Source organism: Dermacentor silvarum, chromosome 5 (assembly GCF_013339745.2).
Source record: "Dermacentor silvarum isolate Dsil-2018 chromosome 5, BIME_Dsil_1.4, whole genome shotgun sequence".
Lineage (NCBI taxonomy): Eukaryota > Metazoa > Arthropoda > Arachnida > Ixodida > Ixodidae > Dermacentor > Dermacentor silvarum.
Window position 1 is genome coordinate 131,313,984 of NC_051158.1, and position 17,411 is coordinate 131,331,394.

The 17,411-nt window shown below is 49.0% G+C and overlaps 1 protein-coding gene across 4 annotated transcripts in view; it reads right to left on the reverse strand.

Moving 5' to 3' along the window:
• The window catches only part of LOC119454432 (uncharacterized), an 86,899-nt gene that overhangs the window by 58,986 nt on the left and 10,502 nt on the right, over positions 1 to 17,411 (reverse strand). The window lies entirely within an intron of this gene.

The window sequence follows — 17,411 nt, forward strand, 5'->3', positions numbered from 1 at the left end:
CCACACCACCGGATGACACAACATTGTCATCGCGGTCTTTGCGAAAAATAGCGTATTGTCTGAGAAAATTTGTTTGTGTACATTTCAGGTGCGTTTCTTGAACACACATCACCTTAGGCTTAAACCTGTGTAGGATGTCTTTAACGTCGTCGAGGTTGTGAAGGAGTCCTCTGACGTTCCACTGTATTATTTGTGTATTCATCGTGGGAATGTTTTTTGTGCTGTGTGTTTAAGAGAGAGCAGTTACTTCACAGAGCCCTTGTCGGGCCCTGTGATGCGGGCTTTTTCTTGTTTGGAGGGATCGCGAGATTCACGGCGCTCCTTAGGCGCTGATGGCGCCGTCTGGCTTGTTATTGAGTCCATGGCCTCTTGCGAGGCTCTGGGCACCCGCTCTTGCGAGCGGTTTGTTTTACGTGCGGGCCTCGTCTCGATGGACTAGATCCCTGAGGCCACCAGCCCGGAGGTCGATGGCCCCTTGTTCTGAGGTGGTGGAGCAGCGCTAGCTGCAGCCGCCGAGGGGGCGGATGGCGTCGCTGGCAGCTCACCGCGCGTGAGCCGGACAGCCGCCGGAAACCGTTGTGTCGCTGCCCCCTGACGCGCCACATCGGCAAAGGTGTTCTTGGGCAGGTATGATACCCGCCTACGTGCCTCCTTGAATGATATGTTCTCCTTTACTTTGATTGATACTATTTCTTTTTCTCTTTTCCAGGTGGGGCACGACCGCGAGTATGCCGCGTGCTCCCCATCACAGTTCACACCGTGGAGAGTGTTTTCACATGATTCAGAGAGATGTTCGTTCGCACTGCATTTTGCACAAGTCTGACGGCCTCGGCAGTTCTGTGAACTGTGGCCAAATCTTTGGCATTTGAAGCAACGGAGAGGGTTGGGGATGTACGGCCTTACTCGGATTTTAATGTAACCTGCCTCGATGGTTTCTGGCAGCACACTCGAACCGAATGTGAGTATTAGTTGCTTAGTGTCAATTTCTTTACCATCACGCCTCATTCTCATTCGTTTTACGTTGATCACATTTTGTTCTTTCCATTCTTCCAGAAGTTCAGTCTCGCTCAGCTCCATGAGATCATCATCGGAAATCACACCGCGGATGGTGTTCATGGTGCGGTGTGGGGTCACTGAAACTGGTATGTCCCCGAGAGACACTAGATTACAAAGTTTTTCATATTGCTTTTTGTCATGTAGTTCCAAGAGAAGGTGGCCACTCGCAAGTCTGGTTGCCTTATAGCCTCGGCCAATTGTCTGAGTTAGACTTTTGGAAACGAGGAAGGGCGAGATCATTCTCGTTGTCTTTCCTGGTTTCTCACAGTGTATTACCTGATAGCGGGGGAAATTCTCAGTGTTGCGACCAAAAAATTTTAATATTTCTTCGGTGCGCCCTCGTTTCTGAGGGCGATCCGAGAGCTTGGGAAAGGAGCTATCCATGGAAAATTTTCAGTTTTCGGTAGTAACGCCAGCCGCCCACCGTGGAGCCCAACAAGGGGACGCCACAGGTCTTATAAAAACAAGTCCTGCAGACGCCAGCTGTACGTCACCACTATAACCGAATATGAAATGACCTAGGTCGGCTACTCACACAGGGTTAACCCTCGCTACCAAGAAGGGCGGAAGTAATATAGAAGAGAGTAGACGACAGGAAAGATGAAAAGGCGAGAGAGAAAGACGAAGATTGGAGAGAGAGACAGGAAAAGGCAACAACCGATTTCCCCCGGGTAGGTCAGTCCAGGGGTGCCGTCTACGTGAAGCCGAGGCCAAAGGGGTGTGTTGCCTCCGCCGAGGGGCCGTAAAGGTCCAAACACCCGGCATTGGCTCAACCCCCAGGATCCCCTTTTCCCCGGACACGGCTAAGCCGCGCACGGTTAGACGCGGGAGGTTCCAAACCTCGTGTGCTCGGGTACGTGGTGGCGCAACTTACCAAACGCGTGCTGAGCAGACGCCCCTGCGGGGACGAACAATTCTTGCCGTACGCGATATCTTCAATACAAACTTCGCGCATGATCTACGTTAAGGTTCACCGTGAGCGAAGCTTGTTCCAAATTACGACATTCGAAAGAAAAGCCATTCCAGGTATAGAAACATAAAAAATAGGAAAACAAATATATCTTTATAACAAGTCCTGTTATAATGCCTATTGGGATTGACAGTATGTATAAATAAATAAACAAATACTAAATATTAAAAAATACAAGTCTAGCACCTGGGCTGCATCAGTTGCGCTGGCATCTCTGATCACTGCCGCGCGTTGGTTCGCTGCAGGCACGGCGCTGATCGATCGCAACGCTTATGCTTTGACATTTGGTTATAAGCACCCTGCACTGCACCAGGTTCAATACATTTTGCATGATTGAGCTGTTCAGTTGCGTCAGAAGAGTATAGAGTAACCACCGCATATCTACCAACCACACACACGCGTCGTCGAGCTGCCAGCGCCTGGTTCTAAGCATTGCCCGACAGCTACGTACGCGCTTACATTCGCTAAATGAGGCAACCCTCATCCGCGAAACGTAATGGTGATCAGATTCAATCGACGATACAGTCACATGTTCCCAGAAATAACAATGAAATATACCGCTGATTAGTACGCCAGGTCTCGACGAAGCAGACGCGGCTGCCGCCGCTACCGACGACGAAACACCACACCCACAGGCTGGGCTTGCTGTTGCCATGGCACACTACACTGAGCGCTCACACGAGCACGTGAAACATGTAACAAGTCAAGCGGCACAAGGCAAGCGAAGCGGAAGAAAACAATCGAAATAATGCGCGGCGAAGATCACACAACCGAAGTGCGGCCGGCCTGCTCTCGCAAGGCTCACAGCCCAAAATGGCGGCATAACATGTTCTGACGCTAGACGTCGCCCGTGTCGGCCAATGGCGCTGCTCAAACGTCGGTTTGTGAAAAGGTTCATAAGAAAAGTACCGCCATCTACTCTTTCCTCCGCCGTCTCCTCTCCTAAAGCGCTTGTTTTTTTATTTACTTTTTGCTTGCGAAAACAAGTCGACGGTCGCGCACCTAGAAAGTCCACGTTGAAGCTTTCAGGCCGCGCGCGCCGCCGCTGGCGACTGCGACTGCGCAGAGGCCTTTCAACATGGCTTTGAGGCGAAAAAAATAATATAAAGAAGTGAAAGCGCGCGCTATCATCGTCCAATCGGAGATACAGGAGAGAGCGAAGCGGCGCTGATCAAAGGATGGCGGTATTTTTCTTATACAGGGGCTTTAACGTGTCCGGTACAGCAGTGGCGCGGCGCGGCAATTCCCCGAAAAGCTTCACGCGGAAGCCGGTGCTTTGGAGACTCTCCCAGTATTTTAGGTCACTCCAGCAGCAGCAGCAGCAGCAGCGGCGGCGGCAGCAGAGGTTCTAAATTGTTCGTGTTGCATTTCCGAACACTGTATAGAAGCAGGACAGCGATTTGAGCGTTGTGTCGACAATATTCACACGCCCATACAGGCAGTCGACCCTTGCGCAATAGCGCCAGCGTTGTGCGGCGTGCACGGCGGCCACTATATAAAGCTTTCCCATAGCGTTACGTGGAAGTTTCATGTTGTGACGAAAAGTATTGAAGGACCCTGCTACTAGGATGCCACAGCGACCTTCCGCTGACATGCCGCAGCTCTCCAGCAAAGCAGAGCTCGTCTGATAGTCACTTTCCTCAAAGTGTTTCGAGAACAGAAAGCCACGCTTTGACGGTACCCATGTTGGCTGAGATGGGCGTGCAGCGTGAATCCGTATACTTCAACTTCGGCTCTGCCGGAAAGGTATGACACGGTGGGTCTCGCCCGATGATACTTTTCTCACTCCCTTGCACGGAGCATCGTATGTGCATTATTCGGTGTTGCATTCTCCGGACCGCATGCTAGGGATGCATACGTAGGCTAGAGGTAAACAGCTTCACGGTAATAAAGTGAGTGCGCGCCTCAGGAGTTGTCGCAGGTGTCAAAAATTCAAAGGGCACTTAGAACTCTAGAGGCCATGTCAGCAGAAGCGCAGTGACGACATGTGACCAACGGTGTTCGTCACAAGCTGCGCACAACGGAAGGTCGTGGGTTCCACTCCCACCAAAAGTTGAAGCTTCCACTTCCAACAAAGGTAATGAGTTGGAATGCCTTAAATAACTCTACCTTAATTAACTGTGCTTTAATTCGCCTTATTTAACCAAAGGGCGTGGATATCACTCCCATAAAAGTTCAACGTTCTGACTTCCATCATAGATCGCGGGTTCGAGTGCCTTAATTACCTCGAACGTAATTATATGAGCTTTAATTAACTTCGCTGTAATTAACACGAAAGGTTTTAAGTTCGACTACCACCAAAGGAACGAGGCTTCCTAGCCTTTTTGAACCATCGTAATAATATATGGCTTTTATTGGCACAAGGGCAAGATATGGCCAAAGAGCGCCATGACAAATGGTGATGGTTTTTCAATTTAGTATAAATAGAGTGGCATATGAGTTATAGATGGTTGATATAACGTGGCTGTAAAAAGGCCTAAAAATCAAGTCGCTGTAAATTGCGTAAAATATATTGGTATTAAAATAATGACAATGACTAATGATTGAAGTTATGACTATAAAAATTCCGATACGGATTGAATATCTGGCCATACGGCAATATCTGGCCAGTCGAGATTCGTCGCCGTACGCGCAGTTCCCACCGTTTGAACAGTCCCTGCCAACGAGCCGATCTCCGTCTCCACAGAGGCGCCAGTCACGATCACCACCTCCTCGACGATCGGCGTCACCTAGTCACTACACTACGTTCTCCGCTTCTGTGGGCAACCGGCCCACGAGCCCAAGTCGGGGAAACTAAGAACAGCGACCTCGGGGGGTGGGGCCGCTGTACAACGCACTTCGAAAGATCCTCCGCTGCGACACCCCGACGGCGACGTCACCGACGACGATAACGATGACGACAACGATGACTGTGTACCTTCGGCACCTTCATTCGAAAACCGTAAACCTGTTTCAGCCGACATACTCGTTTCTGTAGATAACCACCCGGTAACCGCTCTTGTCGATACTGGTGGCGATTATTCTGTTCTAAGCGGACAACTGGCTACTGCACTTCGCAAGGTGACGACACCGTGGCCCGGACCTAAGCTCCGTACAGCCGGCGGTCATGTTCTCACACCGACCGGCAAATGCACTGCGAGGGTACGCATTCGTGAGGCCACGTTTGTCGCTTCATTTATTATACTGGCAGAGTGCTCTAGGCAGATCATTCTCGGTATGGACTTTCTTCTAGAGTACGGGGCAATCATAAACCTTCGCGAGTTGCTTGTCACTTTTTCCAGCGAACATGCAACTCATTCGGACGACTATCACCTACAGTCCACGGTGTTACGCGTTTCTGGTGACTGCGCTACTTTGCCACCACGGAGTACTACGTTGATCACTGTGGAAACAGACGACGATCCTCCCCATCTCGGAATCGCTGAAGGCAATCTGTCAGTCTTGTTGGCTCGACAGGTTTGCGTAGCTCGCGGCATCTTGCAGCTGTCGTCACGGACTGCTCAGATTTTAGTGACTAATTTCAGTCGTGAATACCAGCACTTCGCCCCACGAACTGCCATCGCCTATTTGGAGCCAGTCAGTGACAATCCTGCTTGTTTAACTGTAGGACAGAATGGTGCAGATGCTACCTGGGACGTACCGGCCAACAGCAAGATTGATGTGAATTCAAAATTATCAGGTGGACAACAGGCTAGCATTCGGAGCCTTTTACAGTCTTTTGCGGACTGTTTCGCTTCAACATCGAAGGTCAACCAAACGCCTATTGCGAAACACCGAATTATTACAAATCCCGATGAAAGACCCGTGCGCCAACGTGCCTACCGTGTTTCTCGTAAAGAGCAAGACGCCATCCGCAATCAAGTCCAACAAATGCTTACCGACGACATCATACAGCCCTCCACCAGTCCATGGGCGTCACCTGTAGTTCTGGTGAAAAAGAAAGACGGTACAATGCGTTTTTGTGTTGACTATCGCAAGCTTAACAACGTTACGAAGAAAGACGTTTATCCCCTTCCCCGCATCGACGATTCTTTGGACCGCCTTCGACATGCCCGATACTTCTCATCGATGGACCTACGCAGCGGCTACTGGCAAATAGAGGTTGATGACCGTGACCGTGAGAAAACCGCCTTTATTACGCCTGATGGACAATACGAATTCAAGGTCCTTCCTTTCGGATTGTGCTCTGCGCCTGCTACCTTTCAGCGCATGATGGACACAGTACTATCAGGTCTCAAGTGGCAGTCATGCCTTGTCTATTTAGATGATATCGTTGTGTTTTCTGACACTTTTGAGCAGCACCTACAGCGCTTACAAGCAGTTCTTGACGCAATTCGTGCTGCTGGCCTGTCCTTAAAGCCTGAAAAATGCCATTTCGGGTATGACGAACTCAAATTTTTAGGCCATGTTGTCAGCTACGCAGGCATTCGACCAGACCCCGACAAAACCATTGCTGTCGCTTCGTTTCCTACACCTGCGAACAAACACGAACTCCGCCGTTTTCTAGGGCTTTGCGCATATTATAGACGCTTCGTGGCTAACTTTTCAAGGATAGCCGAACCTTTGCAGCGGCTAACAAAGGATAATGTTCCGTTTGTCTGGGAGCAGGACCAACAAGAGGCCTTCTGTGAACTACAGAAACGTCTGCAAACACCTCCCGTTCTAGGACACTTTGACGAAGACAGTGACACCGAGTTGCACACGGATGCCAGCAACGTTGGCCTTGGTGCCGTCCTCGTACAGTGGCAAGATGGAGCCGAGCGCGTCATTGCGTACGCAAGCCGCACTTTGTCTCCAGCTGAAAGGAACTATTCGACTACGGAGAAGGAATGCTTGGCTGTTGTGTGGGCAATTGCTAAGTTCCGCCCATATTTGTACGGCCGATCGTTTCGAGTTGTGACAGATCACCATTCATTGTGCTGGCTCGCCAATCTGAAGGATCCCTCTGGCCGTCTCGCACGCTGGAGTCTTCGCTTGCAAGAATACGACATGACGATCGTGTTCAAGTCCGGGCGTAAACACACCGACGCCGACTGCCTCTCGCGTGCTCCTCTTCAACCGTCGCCATTCGATGTTGATGAAGAGGACGCATTTCTTTCCATTGTCACAGTGTCAGACATCAGCAAGCAACAGCGCGATGATTCAGAACTCCGGCCTCTCATCGACTACCTTGAGAACCGTCTACCAGAGCCGCCTCGTATGTTCGTCCGAACGTTATCTTCGTATTTTCTCCGCGATGGCGTCCTCTACAAATTGGGTTTTCACTCAACCGCAACCGCCTGCCTCCTTGTAGTGCCGTCTGCACTACGTGACGACATCCTGCGGGCCTCTCATGACGAGCCATCTTCGGGCCACTTGGGATTCGCACGGACGTTCTCACGCATACGCCAAAAGTACTTCTGGCCTAACCTTCGCCGTGATGTCAAGCAATATGTGAAGACATGCCGCGACTGCCAGAGACGCAAAACACCACCCCTGCGTCCCGCTGGACTTCTCCATCCCGTTGATCCTCCACGGATCCCTTTTCAGCAAGTCGGCATAGATTTGCTTGGACCATTCCCCACGTCGCGGGCTGGTAACCGTTGGATTGCTGTAGCCACAGACTACCTTACACGTTACATTGAAACCAGAGCTCTCCCACAAGGCACTGCTAATGATATTGCGACCTTCTTTGTACATGGCATCGTACTCCGCCACGGTGCTCCGACAGTGGTTATAACCGACCGGGGCACAGCATTTACTGCGCAGCTCACAGAAGATATCATGCATCTCAGTGGTTCAGTTCACCGCAAAGCCACTGCTTACCATCCCCAGACGAATGGGCTTACAGAAAGGCTAAACAAAACGATCGCTGATATGATTTCCATGTATGTTGACGTCGACCACAAGAACTGGGACGACGTTCTCCCATATGTTACGTTTGCGTATAATACTGCCGTTCAAGAAACTACCGGCTTCACCCCTTTTCGCTTGGTGCATGGCCGGGAAGCTGTAACAACGTTGGACGCGATGCTTTTACCCACCCACTGTTCTAATGTTGTCACTGATGCTGCCGAATTCGCTCGATGCGCCGAAGAGGCGCGCCAGCTCGCACGAATGCGTATCCGCTACCAACAACACAACGACGCCAACCGATACAATCTTCGTCACCGAGACGTCACTTATCAACCTGGTGACAAAGTATGGGTGTGGACACCGATCCGCCAGCGTGGTCGGTCGGAGAAACTTTTGCGCCGCTACTTTGGACCCTATAGGATCGTTCAACGACTCGGCGACGTGACATACGAAGTGATTCCTGAAGTAGAAGGCACCACTCGCCGTCCCCGACGCCCACGCCTGTCCGATGTCGTTCACGTCTCTCGGTTGAAGCTTTACTACTCCCGCTGACCTCAAAGCTCTACACCTCTCTCATCATCTACGTATACCTTAACAGTATCACTGTGGCACCCCCCAAGTGCATCAATGTTCTGCATCGAGACGATGCTTCTAGGGAGGGGGGTAATGCCACGACCTTGACACGACTGAAAGCCACTCGGTGCAATTCCATGCTAGGCACGTCGGGTTGATCATCGAAGAAGACAACGACGAAGGTGCCAGAGTTGTTCTATAAAACATCTATAGCGTCGACGGAAGTCTTTTGTTGTTTTGTCTGTGACAATATACTAAGACGTATACAATAGCACTAGTGCCTCAAGGAGTTCCTTGAAATCAAGGGCTGAGAGGCACGTGCTGTACAACCTTTTTGCATTGCAGCTGCAGCCTCCAAGACGAGGCTGCGCTACAGATACCCTGGCCAGATGATTTGTAAAGTGTTTACATCTGCTAAAAATTTTAAGACTGCATTAAAATCAAAAAGCGGCTCATGGCTAAGAAAGAATGCTGGATGAAGGGGGATGTGCTCACGATATGCGGGATAAAAGTACTTTTTGCGCTGTGCTTCTATTTCCGGGCACTGGACAAGGACATGGAGGACTGTAAGAATGTCGCCACACCTATCACATTTTGGAGGATCACTTCCAGAAAGGAGGTAAGAGTGTGTGCCATAGGTATGACCTATTCTTAACCTGCAGAGAAGCACTTCTTTGTGTCTTGCCGTTTTTTCAGACATCCATTTCCCTATTCTTGGTTTGATCATATGTAGCTTGTTTGACACTTCGTTGTCCCACTGCCTTTGCCAGCATCTCCGCAACTGATGGCGCAAGAAAGGCTTTAGGTCTGTGGGAGGAACAGCTATGTTTGCGTCTGAATATTTAAAAATTACTGACGTGGCACTTTCGTTAGCAGCTACGTTGCTTTTATGCCTCTATGGCCAGGTACCCAGCACACTATGATCACTTGATTGCCCATGTAAGCTGACCATAACCAGCTGTAGAGTTCGTTAAAAACTGAATTCTTCTGTTTTCGTAGACGCATTAGAGCTCTAACGACGCTCAATGAGTCTGTGAACACAATTGCTTTGGTAACATTCATTAGCTTTATGTGCTTAACTGCCGAAAGGATTGCGTATGCTTCCGCTGTTAAAATACTTGTATGCGGATTTAGTGCACCAGATGTTGAAAACGACGGTCCCAGAGCAGCGTAAGCAACACCAACAGAAGATTTGGAAGCGTCTGTGTAAAATTCCGCGCTTGAGTACTTCGCCTGAAGCTCGAGGAAGTGCGAACGGATATGAGTCTCGGGTGCGTGCTTGGAAATCTCTGTGAAAGAGACATCGCACTCAATAGTCTGCCACTTCCAAGGTGGTGGAAGCGGAGTGGGAGCCATTAAGACATTCTCTTGAACTAGTATGCCTGTTCCTTCAGCCGACGCTTGTAGACGCAAGGACAAAGGAGTCATCACAGACGGCCGGTTTTGATACAGCCTGGCAGCCGATATATGTCGCCTATACTGGAATGGCATGAGTGTTCTACATCTGCCTTTACCTTCAGGGAGTAGGATAAACTTAAATACGTTCTTTGGAGATGCAGGGACCATTCATCCGACTCAACATACAGGCTTTCTACAGGGCTAGTCCTGAAGGCGCCTGTAGCAAGCCGAATACCCAGATGGTGAACGGGATCTAACATCTTTAGAGCACTAGGTGTTGCAGAGCTATAAACTATGGCTGCGTAGTCAAGGCGTGACCGTACAAGGCTTTTGTATAAGCTAAGGAGGCATAAGCTAAGGAGACAAGAAAAGTAGAAAGATACCTATCAAGAAAGGGGTCACGCAAGGAGACACAATCTCTCCAATGCTATTCACTGCATGCTTAGAAGAAGTATTCAAGCTCTTAGACTGGGAAGGATTAGGAGTGAGGATCGATGGCGAATATCTCAGCAACATTCGGTTTGCAGATGACATTGTCCTATTGAGCAACAATGGAGAGGAATTACAACAAATGATTGAGGACCTTCATCGAGAAAGTGCAAGAATTGGGTTGAAGATGAATATGCAGAAGACAAAGATAATGTTCAATAGCCTGGCAAGGGAACAAGAATTCAGGAGCGCCAGTCAGCCTCTAGAATCTGTAAAGGAATATGTTTATCTAGGCCAATTACTCACAGGGGACCCTGATCATGAGAAAGAAATTTACAGAAGAATAAAATTAGGTTGGAGTGCATACGGCAGGCATTGCCAAATCCTGACTGGGAGCTTACCACTGTCATTGAAAAGAAAAGTGTACAATCATTGCATTCTACCGGTGCTAACATACGGGGCAGAAACTTGGAGGTTAACAAAGAAGCTCGAGAACAAGTTAAGGACCGCACAAAGAGCAATGGAACTAAAAATCTTAGGAGTAACGTTAAGAGACAGGAAGAGAGCGGTGTGGATCAGAGAACAAACGGGGGTAGACGATATTCTAGTTGACATTAAGCGGAAGAAATGGAGCTGGGCAGGCCATGTAATGCGTAGGATGGATAACCGGTGGACCATTAGGGTTACAGAATGGATACCAAGAGAAGGGAAGCGCAGTCGAGGACGGCAGAAAGTCAGGTGGAATGATGAGGTTAGGAAATTCGCAGGCGCAAGTTGGAATACGCTAGCGCAAGACAGGGGTAATTGGAGATCGCAGGGAGAGGCCTTCGTCCTGCAGTGGACATAAATATAGGCTGATTATGAAGGAGGCATCTCCTGTCGCTTCCCCATGATGTGCGTGACAAAAGCTTCAGCAGATTCATAGCCTTCAGGCACTTTGTTTTCAGGTACTTGAGGTGCGGGACAAAAGTTAACTTAGAATCTAAGATGAGGCCTAAAAATTTATATTCATGACTCACAGATAGCCGTTCCCCATTAAGGTCAATAACGGGGTCTGGTTGCATGCCTCTTTTGTTCGAGAAGAGGACGCACGTGCTTTTTTGTGGGTTTAGTCTAAATCCATTCTCGTCCGCCCACTTGGAAATCTTGTTGAGGCCAAGCTGCACCTGGCGCTCACAGATAACAAGATCACAAGATTAGTAACCGATTTGCACATCATCCACGTACATGGAATAAAACATTGTGCGTGGTATGACACTGTGAAGAGAATTCATTTTTACAACAAATAGAGTGCAACTCAGCACACCCCCTTGTGGTACACCAGTCTCCTGGGTGAATTGACGAGACAAGACATTACCAACTCGAACACGGAATGTGCGGTTCGAGAGATAACTTTGAATCACGTTCAGCAAGTTGCCTCGGACGCCCATTCCTGCCAGATCACGGAGGATTCCAAAACGCCATGTGGTGTCATATGCCTTGTCCATGTCCAAGAAAACTGACAGGAAAAACTGTTTATGCACGTAGGCATCCCGAATATTTGTCTCGATGCGGACAAGATGGTCTGATGTGGATCTACCTTCATTTAAACCACACTGTAATGGATCTAGTATTTTGTTACTTTCAAGAAAATGGATCAGCGCCGGTTAGTCATTTTCTCGAAGAGATTGCACAGGCAACTTGTTAGGGCTATAGGCCTATAACTGCTGGCCGAAGTCGGGTCCTTGCCCTCTTTGAGAATAGGGATAATTGTTGCCTCTTTCCAGGCAGCCGGGATATACCCGCCACAGAATATGGAGTTAAAAAGCGACAGAAGTGTTTTGTGAGTTTCAGGGTGTAAGTGTTTGATCATGTCATAATCTATTCTGTCTCTTCCTGGTGCTGTCTTATTACAGCAACTCAGTGACGCCTGAAATTCCGCCATGGTAAATGGACGGTTGTAAGGTTCATTCTTTGTTATTTTCCGATCCAGGGGCAATCCCTCTACTTGCCGCTGATACCGTAGAAATGTATCTGTGTAATGGGCTGAGCTTGAAATGTACTCGAAGTGGGCACCTAGAAAATCAGCCTGTTCTTCAAGAGCTTTTCCCTGATTGTTTACTAATGGCAGAGGATGAGTCTGCCGCCCGTTTAATTTGTTAACTCGGTTCCAGGCTTTCTTTCCGTCTGTGTAAGAATTTATGCCCGATATGTATTTTTGGCCAGCTTTCCCTTTTGGCACAGCAGCGCGTTCTTCTACCCTCACTCTTTGTTTTCTTGAAGTTGATTAGATTTTCTGCAGTTGGAGAGTCGCGGAGGCGGCCCCGAGCCTTATTTTGTTTTTTTCGTGCTTCCTACAGTCATCATTCCACCAGGGAACACGTCGTTTGGAATGCTTTCTTTGTGTTTCTGGGATGCACATGGACGCTATATTCACAATAAATGCTGTCAAATATGCCACTGCGTCGTCAATGTTAAGTGTACGGATGTCATCCCATGCTAGGCGGGTGAGGTCTCTGTATTGCTTCCAGTCGGCAGAGTCAATCTTCCACTGGGGAACATGAGGATAGTTTTCTTCCCTTTTTGTTAATGTTAAGAGGATCGGGAAGTGGTCACTCCCATAGGGGTTTTTGATGACGTTCCACTCCAGATATGGCATGAGTGTACTTGATGCTATGCTTAAATCTATAGATGAGTATGTACTGTGTGCCACGCTGTAAAATGTGGGCTCTTTTTTATTTAGCAGGCATGCATCTGTGGTAAAAAAAAGTTTTCAATTAAGCGTCCTCTCGCGTCACAACGAGAGTCACCCCACAGGCTGCTATGGGCATTTAGATCTCCAACAACTATATATGGTTGGGGAAGTTCAGCGATAAAGCTTAAAAACTCTGATCTGGAAAGTTGATAATTCGGAGGGATGTAAAGGGAACTTACAGTGACCAACTTCTGAAAGAGTACCGCTCGGACTGCGACTGCCTCAAGAGGAGTTCGCAGAGGCAGCCGCTGACAAGCAACATCTTTGTTCACTATAATGGCGACGCCACCCGAAGAGGCGAGTACATCATCTCGATCTTTTCGGAAAATGGCGTATTTCCTGAAGAAGTTACTTTGTATTGGTTTTAGGTGTGTCTCCTGAACACACAGCACCTTTGGATTGTATTTGTGTAGAAGTTCTTTAATGTCGTCGAGGTTTTGCAAAAAACCTCTCACATTCCAGTGTAATATTTGTGTATCCATATTGTTTATGTTAATATGCTGTGTGTCAAGAGGATTCAAGTTGGCTTACGAAGCCTTTCCAGGCCCCGTAATCCGCGGTTTGTTTGTCTTGGAGCGTTCGCGAGAATCGCGTCGCTCCCGAGGCGCTGGCTGCGCCATCTGGCTTGGAGTTGTGTCCATCGACTCCTGGGAGCCGCTGGACTTCCGCTCACTCGAGCGGGCCAGTTTCGGGGTAGGCTTTGCTTCGAAAAGCAGGGCCTTGGGGGCCACCAACGCAGAGGTCGAATAGCCCTCCTTCAGAGACGGCGCAGCAGCGCTGGCTGCTGTCACCTGGGGGGCTGGTGGCACAGCCGTGGCCACACTGTTTGTGGGCCGGGCCGATGCCGAAGTCTGCTGCAGCGTTGCCCCCTTTCGCGCTGCACCAGCATACCCTGCGGTATGCAGAAAGGAAACACGTTTCCGCCCTTCTTGAAGTGAGATGTTTTCCTTCACTTTCAGAGTAATAATATCTTTCTCTTTCTTTCACGTAGGGCATGATCGTGAATATGCCACATGAACACCGTCTCATTTTGGACAGTGGAGCGCACTACCACAGTTATCAGAAGTGTGTTCATTATTCCCGCATTTTGCACATGTCAGTCGGCCACGGCAGCTTTGAGAGCTATGGCCGAATCTCTGGCACTTAAAACATCGGCGGGGATTCGGGATGTACGGTCTCACTCTTGTCTTTGTGTATCCTGTTTCAAGAGAATCTGGCAGCTCGCTTGTCCCAAAGGTGAGGATCAAATGCTTAGTAGGTATTTCTTTATTATCGCGCTTAATCTTTATCCTTCGCACTTCAATCACATTCTGTTCCTTCCAGCCCTCTAGGAGCTCTTCTTCGCTCAGGTTAAGTAGATCATCATCAGATATCACTCCTTTACTTGTGTTCATTGACCGGTGTTGTGTCACACTGATTTGAAGATTGCCGAATGCCACTAAATTTGAAAGTTTATCATGTTGGCCCTTGTCGCGAACCTCAAGGAGAAGGTCGCCGCTGGCCATTTTGGTCACTTTGTAGCCTGGGCCCAGTTTGTCAGTGAGATATTTGGAAACACAGAAAGGTGAAATTGTCCTAGCGGTCGTTTCAGAGTTAAGACTATGAATGACGTGGAAACGTGGGAAGCATTCTTTGCGTTTGACAAAAAATTGAAAGTTTTCTTCGGTGCGCCCTCTTTTTGTAAGAGGACGATCACTGAGTCGGGGGAATGACTAAGCCATCAAGTGTTGATTGATTTCGGCAGCGATGCCAGCCGCCCACCACGGAGCCCAACAAGGGGGCGTGACAAGACTTGTGCATTGATAAAGGTTGCCATCGCCAGCTGTACACAGCCACTATAACCCAATATGTATAACCAAGGTTGGTTATCGCACACAAGGTTAACCCTCACTGCCCAGAAAATCAGAAGTAAATAGAAGAGAGGAGAAGACAGGAAAGATTGAAAGTGAGAGGAAAAGATGAAGACTGAAGAGGAGAATAGGAAAAGGCAACTACCGATTTCCCCCGGGTGGGTCAGTCCGGAGGTGCCATCTACGTGAAGCGGAGGCCAAAGAGGTGTGTTGCCTCCGCCGAGGGGCCATGAAGGTCCAAGCACGCGGCTTCCGCTCAACCCCCAGGATCCTCTTTTCCCCGGACACGGCTAGGCCGCGCACAGTTAGACGCGGAGGTTCCAACCCTCAAGTGCTCGGGTACGTGGTGGTGCAACTCAGCAAACGCCTGCTTGCGCAGACGCCCCTGCGGGTTTTGAACCATCGTGTGGCCACGCAAACGTCGCATTTTTCGCCTCATGAGCCATACCATACTTTCACACTAATGACACGAAGCCTCGCTCGCGTTTTCGAGAAACACGGCGGGACTCGCCCACCGATACTTTCTTTTCTCACACCCTTGCGCGCCGCAGCGTAGAGGCATTCTCCTGAGTTGTGCCAGGTGCGTCAATGATCACAATACAAAGCAGCACACAACACAAACGGTGTTTTTGAACACTTGGGCACAAGCTCGGCTTGCGAAAACAAGTGTATGACCGAGAGCAACTGCGTAGTTGAGATGTCGTTCGCTGCCGGTCGGCGCTGTCGATGTGAGTGTTAAGACGCAGGCATGGCTCGCTCGCCTGTATCCGGCACGGATAACGCCACAGAAACGTCACTTCCTCTAGTTCACGTTGCAGCCGCTAGACGTGGAGCTTTGCGCCAAATGCAATATATTCGTTATTTTTCGCTAATTTCCGCCTGAAAAGAAAGTTGTGTCAACCAGTTTCAGCACCCAAGCATTCATTTAGGCTAGAAATCTTAGCGGCGATAGTTTTGTTCAGGATCCCTTCAATGCAAACCATGCAAAATCACACGCTATCTCCAATGGTTGTGCACTGCGGAGAAACACAAGGGATCTCGACGCGACAAGACGCACGTCACCATGGCTCTGTGATTGTACTGAAAATACCTGGCTCATTCTATATACGATGCTCAACTCATCTCGCCGGTACTATCAATATTTAGACACCCCGTGGATGTCCTTTTTCAGAACTACCAAAGCTAAGCCTCACTACAGCATCACAACTGCTTTGAAATATCACGAAGATTAATAGTGATCCAACAACCGCTAGCCTGGCACAGGTTTCGGAAATCCCAGGCTACCTCACGAAGTGAAACAGTGCAGCATCACCGCCAGTCATTCTGGAACAGTCGGGGCTATCCCCGCGAACGTAACTCCTTTTTTACATTTCAACAAGCAATCCACGCGTAACCCTGATGTCATAGTTTTTCAGAAAACAATAGCATAAATCTCCATACAGGGCTATACAACACGCCTAGAACCGTCCATAAAGGTAGGCACGGAATTGACCCAATCATGGCCATTACGCTGTTAGCGGACAGATACGTGGCCTCGACTTCCTTTTATTGCGCTATCATTATTAAGATACTTGACGAACTTTCCGGGGCCTAGCTATGCATGTCCATGGTCGAATGGGCTGCCCAGGCTGCAGTGCTTGGGCACCAATGTTCGAAACAAAATGTCAGGCCAACCTGGGTCACTCAGTATATGGCAATGTTTGCATGCGGGCCGCTCTTCAATTAATCTCTTTTACGCCGACATGGGTCATTCTAGATACGGGACTCATTAGGTACCTCTGTTGAATAAAACTGTTTGACGCCAAACTGATGTGAATGGCGCCCGATAACGCTATCGCGTTCCACTCTTAAAGGCGAAGCTTAAGCGTCCTTCAATTTTTTTGTGACGTGTGTTTGATTCCACTCAGCATGTGAGAAATTTTAGGGATAGTTTTCGTCAATGTAGAGCGGCATATTTCCAGTAGAACATACTTTTTTACCCAACTTGGCGTCAAAGACGTTCATTGAAGAGCGGCACACACCTCCTGATGCATACCCATTGACTAAAGTCAGCATCAAACGGGTTCATACCCGTTTTATATCCTTTGCTCCAAGTCGGTGTCAAATATTTTTTTTTCGAAGAGCGGTACCTACCCATGGGCGTATTTTGAAACAATCGACTTCGGCGATACTATCCCCTTAGCCAAGCCTCCGCCAACGACGCGCGCTGATTGGCTGTTTTGGCAAACTTGGATGAACTGATTGGCTGGTTGAGCATTGCGTCATTCAATTTTGCTCAACCAGCCGATCAGCGCGAGCCTGACGGTGATATCGTAGCCGAGGCGATACTGTCGCCGAAGTGGATCGTTTCTGAATACGTCACCGAGTCTTCCATCTATAGTGACCAATGTCGGCGTGAAAGTGCATTGATAAAAAGCGGTACGTATGTACACTTTGCCACATACTCAATGACCCAAGCTGGTCCGAAGGTTGGTTCCAAACCCTCCTCTCCCTTAGCACAGTAGCCCGGTGGCGTATCCACTCGAATATGAAATACCCAGTTTACCCAGGTAGGCGGGATAGTGGT